General features: G+C 42.7%; 1 protein-coding gene across 3 annotated transcripts in view; it reads right to left on the bottom strand.

Moving 5' to 3' along the window:
- The window catches only part of LIN54 (lin-54 DREAM MuvB core complex component), a 47,999-nt gene that overhangs the window by 19,952 nt on the left and 22,047 nt on the right, over positions 1-6,000 (bottom strand). The window lies entirely within an intron of this gene.

Below are 6,000 nucleotides of genomic sequence, written 5' to 3'. Positions count from 1 at the left end.
CCCTGGATCTGTGTGGGGTAGGGCAGGGTGAGCTGGGAAGAGCCCCACGCAGCTCAAGCCTGCCCTGCCCGGTGCAGATCTGGGACTATCCTCTCCTCTCCTCCCCCCACAACCCTCCAGATAAGCAGCAGTGGGAGCAGCTCGATCAGCAGCTCCTGGACAACAGCAGGAGCCATTCCCCCCACCCCACACCCCTTGGACAAGCCTGCCCGCCCCAGCTGGGCAGTGCTTTCCCCAGGCCCTGCCCCAGCCCTTCTTCACCACAGGGGCCTTGATCTGTCCCCCGACACCCCTTCTCACACCCCACCCCTTCCACCACACCAGACTTACTAGCTGCACACTGCTCTCCAAGCTGCCAGGCTGTGCTCCTCACTGCCTAGGTGCTACGCTGTGGCTGCATACACGCATGGGCATTTATCGGCTAATTATTGGCCACATCAGGCTAGTTTCCAGCACAATCAATTTTCTTTATATCTGTGCTGATCTGATATCAGACTGATGTATTGGTGCACCTCTACAGTGTGGGACTGGGTGCCCCCAGCTGTTGCACTGTCACCCTACCACTCAACTCTGCATCTGTTAAGATGCCCTGTTCCACAGCCCACAAGAAACCACCCATGTGTCAATATGTAGCCTTGAAATTGAAATGGAATGGAGGTTGTAACACTCGTGTGGGGAGGAAGACAGCGTGGGTTGGCTGACAAGGCTAAGTAACAGGAATGACTGAGAATATGGCAAAAATTAATTCAAGAAAATCACAGGCCAAAGCCACAGCAAAGACCATCTGCAAAGGAGAGAAGAGAGAAAGGATTTGGTACATAATGCACATGTGATACCTCAAAGGACAACAGTGTATTTAGAACATATAAGATTTTAATTTCTAGGTCTTCCCAATCTACAGACAAATAGAGATCAAGTGTTTATTTTCCAGACACATTTACTACTACTATTACAGTCTTTGTCCCATAACTGATCACAACCTTACCATCCTTCTCATTTCTCATGCCCCAAACTTTATTTTTCTTCTCTCCTCACATCTCAGCTTTTACAAATCAAACAAACAACTTAGTGTCTTTCCAGTCAGTCACATTTATAAAAAGCTGTCCTACTTTTTTTTTTTTTTTTTTAAATCAACCCCACTGCAAAACTTCATTTGTACCATAAATCCCTCCCTCCCCTCCAGCTTATCTCCTCTTCCTCTACGTATTTAATTTTCAGCAGCTAGTTTTTTTTAACAGGAGTGTAGATCTACTTCTTTTCTACTGAAAGAATAAACCTACTTATCTTTATTTCTTTTAAATATTTTAATTGACAATATTTTAAAAAACTTTTACATACTACAATGTCCATGGTCAGATACATCTGCTGTAACTATGGTTACAGATGTTGAAGTGCTGTTACCACAGACAGAACAACGTGGACAAAGAGTTTCTTTACTTCTTTCATGACTGATCCATGTCACAGACAACTGGAGGAGTTACAAAATTTAAATAGAGTTGTTTAAAGAGCCAGGGCCAGCTGAGGTCAATGGAAACCTCATGTCACTTCAAAGAGCTTTGGACCAGGTCACACAAATTTTAATACTTAGTTTTGGCTATCTTGTTGCTTGTGTAAAAAGATTTTTAAAAGGGTACAAGATTTAAAAAAAAATTAAATCTAGATTATATTTAAGCCCTTAAATCACAGTTCAAATTCTTAAAATATAAATGTAATGGTAAGAGAAGATAGTCAAGATAAAGCTGTTATTGGTACTGTATATGTGAATACAACTATGTGCCTAAGACAAGTGCCCCAATCTGACCTGTCACTGCAAACCCCTCTCTCACAAGCCTACAGCTCTCTTTTCTAGAAGCCAAGCCTGTAAAATATTAACATTATTGCAAAATACAAACATGTAAGATTATAGAAGAAGAACATTATTACAGCTGTGACTTGGGTAAAACCTTCTATATGCCCTTATAAAAAAATAAGGCCATAATATTTTCTAATTTAGCTCATGAGAATCAAATTCTTCAACTATGTACAGTCTTGGCTTTTTTCTAAAACCAGTATTAAAAAGTAATTCACTTATAGCTGGAGCTCTGAGTAACTGCCTCTGCAGATTCTGATCTTGATAACATATACTTAGTGTTGTAGGGCCCAGAAAAGCCTGAAAAATAGTAACATATTTACCCAAAGCTAAGACAACCCTGAATTATAAGTTTGTTATAAATTTTCCATGTAAACTTTCTAATTATTGGAGGATAGTCTTAAATTTGTCTCTACCACCACTGCAGTTGGGAAAGCAGTGGGAGGGGAGCAGGCAGTGGGGGGAAATGGAAAGAAGGCAGGTGGTAGGGGGCAGTGAGGGGACAGGTGGTACAAAGCAAGCAGCTTTGCCCCCTTATGCCTGCCACACCCCACTTATCCCCCTCCTTGTGCCTCCCCTCCCCATAGCCTATGCCCTGCAGCCCCGTTGTTTTCTCTCCCACGCCGCTTCTGTGCCCCTTCCTGCAGCCTCAGTCCTACACCTCCTCTCACCCCACAGCCTCTGCCCCCTGCTGCCCCTTTCTGCTTACCCTTGCTTCTGCACTAGCAGCCTCTGTCCCTGCTCCAGCCTGGAACATAGAGTATAGAGCACAACCCCAGCCAACTCCACAGTAGTGGTGTGGAGCCAGCACTGCTGATATGGGGCCAGGTTGGAGCCATGCTTCATGCTCCTGCCTGGAGTGGAACAAAACCTGCCAGTACTAGAGCAAGGGTAAATGGGAGGAGGGATAAGGGAAGATCAGAAGGGAAGGGAGGAGTGGGGAAAGAGGAGATGGGGAAGGGGCTTGAGGCTACTGGGGGGGAAGTCAGGGGGTGCAGAAGCAGTAGAAGGGCAGAAAACAGGACCATCTGATCAAGAATCAGAGCCAAAGCCGCAGCAGCTGCCTGCCTCCCAGCTGCCTCATGCCTGATTCCAAGATAAAGTTTTTCCCTCCCAATGTTAAATGGGCGGTGGGGAAATGAACCTCATCTTGGAATAGAATAAATACAGTAACTGTCAGCACTGCACAAATCAGACATACATCAAACCGTTCAGTGTGATGATGATGACAGTAAAGAGCCGCAGACTTGGCTGCCTCAAATTCTTTTCCTACTGCTATCAGCACCCTTTTTGATTGCTCAGGGGGCAAGATGCAGAGGCATGCGCTCTCAAGAATGAATGATGCTCTCCAAAGGCAATCATCAGAGACCAGTATGGTTCAGTCACAACAAAAACCAAGTGGACAGGCAGGATCTGACTTCACAGTGAGCATTACAGACAGACCCTTGATCATGTCAGGATCAGGGTCAAGGGCAATCAGCAAGTCATTCTTTCCCACTTTAATCCTAGGACTAAAAACGGTCAAACCTCAATACATTTTATGTGGTGCAACACCTTGTGTTCCCTCCAAAAAGCATATCCACATATAAGGACATGATTCACTCTCTAAGCTCGTATTGACATACTATCCTGGAGTGTACATTTTACACATTCATCTTCTGGTTTTGGACAGTTAAAATCCTGGAGGAGTTCAAAAGCTACGTGGCTGGGTGCATTGGTATTTCCACCACTGTGGCAATCATATTAACTGCAATCATATTAACTGCATATTAAAAATGAAGAGTGGAGATCCTATAATCATTATCAAAAGGGATTTATATGAGTAGGGATGAAATTATGTAGCCATTATGAAAGCACAGATTATTCACAAAAAAAATCATCACAAACTCCAATTGAGCCTAGAATTCAACTACCATCTAGAGCCATATTTATTAATGATCAGATCATTATATACAAGTCAAGCTATTCTGTTTCCATAACAAAACAAAATCAGCTGGTCAGTTACTCAGACAGGAGTTGGCAATCTATGGCCTGCAAGCCAAATCTGACCTGCACAGAAATTTTATCTGGCCCACCAACCATGTCAAAAAATGACACAGTCACAGAAATTTATTTCCTGCTATTAGTTAAATTTTGTGCAAGAGTGTGCCACCAAGGATTATAAGAAAATGTGAAGGAAGGGACCTCATGAGATTACTTAGTCCATCCCTGGCTCAAGGCAGGATTGTCCCTGACTAAATCATTTTAGACAAGTGTCTGTCCAACCTGCTCTTGAAAACTTCCAATGATGGAAATTCCACTTTTTCTAGGCAGCTTGTTCCAAAGCTTGACCCCCTCATAGTCAGAAAATTCCTCCTAATTTCCAAACAAAATTTCTTCTGCTGCAGTCACTTGAGTCCATTGCTCTTAGTCCTGTCCCCTATGGCTACACAGAAAAGGCTAATCTCCATCCTTTCTAAAATAACCCTTCAGGTATTTGAAAGCTGTCATCAAATCACCCCTCAGACTTCTCTTCTCTAGACTAAATAAGTTATACGTAGCGGCTTTCTTTCAGTCTTCTCTGAAGTCATGTTCCCCAGACCTTTAATTATTTTTGTTGCCCTCCACTGGATTCTGTCCCAGTCTTCCTTGAAGTGTGGGACCCAAAACTGGACATAGTACATCACGTGAGGCCTCACCAGTGCAAAATAGAGTGAAAGAATCACTTCCCTTGGTTTTTAAGAGACAAAAAACTGTTAATACAACCCAAGATGAAGATATTTAATAAACATACCTGTAGTAATTTGTACATAGTATCTATAGTCTTAGTTCATCCAGAATTGATGTTTGACCTTCTGCAAATTTGAAACTGCTGCAAGTTTTAGCATAAGTAATCCATAAACACACTTCTAAAAGCAGCAATTTTGTACCCATTTATAGATGGTACAAACTATGTATGATATTAGTCCAAAGCAAAAAAGGCTCATTACTTAGTATATAGTTCACTGGGCTGGAGAGGGCCAGCCGAGTCGACACATTTCAAGCCGTAGTGACCCCAGGTCAGCACTGCTCAGTATGTGTGTATACTCCAAATACCCACACAAAGGATCCATGTGTTAGTTAGCCCCCCACTCATGACTGGAACTGGGTGTTCTTGTCATGAGTCCTGGGATCCTCCAAATATTTATGTGCAGATGAAGCGCAGAACAATGTGGTCTGGCTTCACTTTGTGGAGGGTGGGGTCACACTATTCATATGCAATTAGAAGGGGTGACAGATTCTGGGGTGAACTGTTTGGGGCCCCGATTGGTGATGTTTGCCAGACATTTAAAGGTAGTGAAGAAACAGAAATCAGTGAAAATGGGAAAGAAAGTAAGGTGCAGCTCAACTGTGTGACTGAAAAGAAAGTTGAAACAGACTATGTAGTGGCTCACCATAACTTTAAAGAATTAGTGCTATGGGGAACTATGCTCAGTGAACGCTACCATGCATCTTATTCAGATGGATTTCATTTGGTAACACTACATGGATCTGAATGATTGAATTCTGCTCAATCTATAGGTTACAAAACTGATTTAGCTAATTTGACCTGGAACATGAAATGGAAGAAAAAAAAAAAAGAAAGAAACAAGGATGCTCAAGACTTTTTGGCTAGAAGAAGACTAGGGGGCATCTGAACCCCAAGGCCTCTGGGCTTGGGACTTGCACATAGAATGCCTGCTATGGACTTGGGAGCATCTGAAGCCCCAGGCTGAAGAGTCTGGGGGGTAGGATACTTGCTGGTGGTAGTGCCACAGGCTTGAATATGAGCTCAGCTCAGTCAATAGAACTCAGAACTGATTTGGCTAATTTGGCCTGAGACACAAATCAACACATGTACACACATATGGATGTTCAATATGCAAAACTTTGTAAGTGTAAGGTGATAAGTGCATTTTTAACAAAATTTTGTAAATAAATAAATAGCAATTAAAAAGGGTTTCCCCATCAGCACGTTTGCTCAATATGGGCCATATGTTTTATGGCCATGCTCAGTGTTTCCAGCATTTAGTTAAATTCATTACTAAGCACAGGCTGCTTTTGGCAGCAGTTTAATGATAGACAATGTATTCAATGAGGTTTCTTTGTATGGGAATATAAGATGAGGAGCTTTCTCCCCCCATAAGCAAGGC

Source organism: Gavialis gangeticus, unplaced genomic scaffold, assembly GCF_001723915.1.
Source record: "Gavialis gangeticus isolate Ggan-Ray unplaced genomic scaffold, GavGan_comp1, whole genome shotgun sequence".
NCBI classification, from domain to species: Eukaryota; Metazoa; Chordata; order Crocodylia; family Gavialidae; genus Gavialis; species Gavialis gangeticus.
The sequence above is the reverse complement of the archived record's forward strand: the minus strand, read 5'-3'. Positions and strand labels throughout refer to the sequence as shown.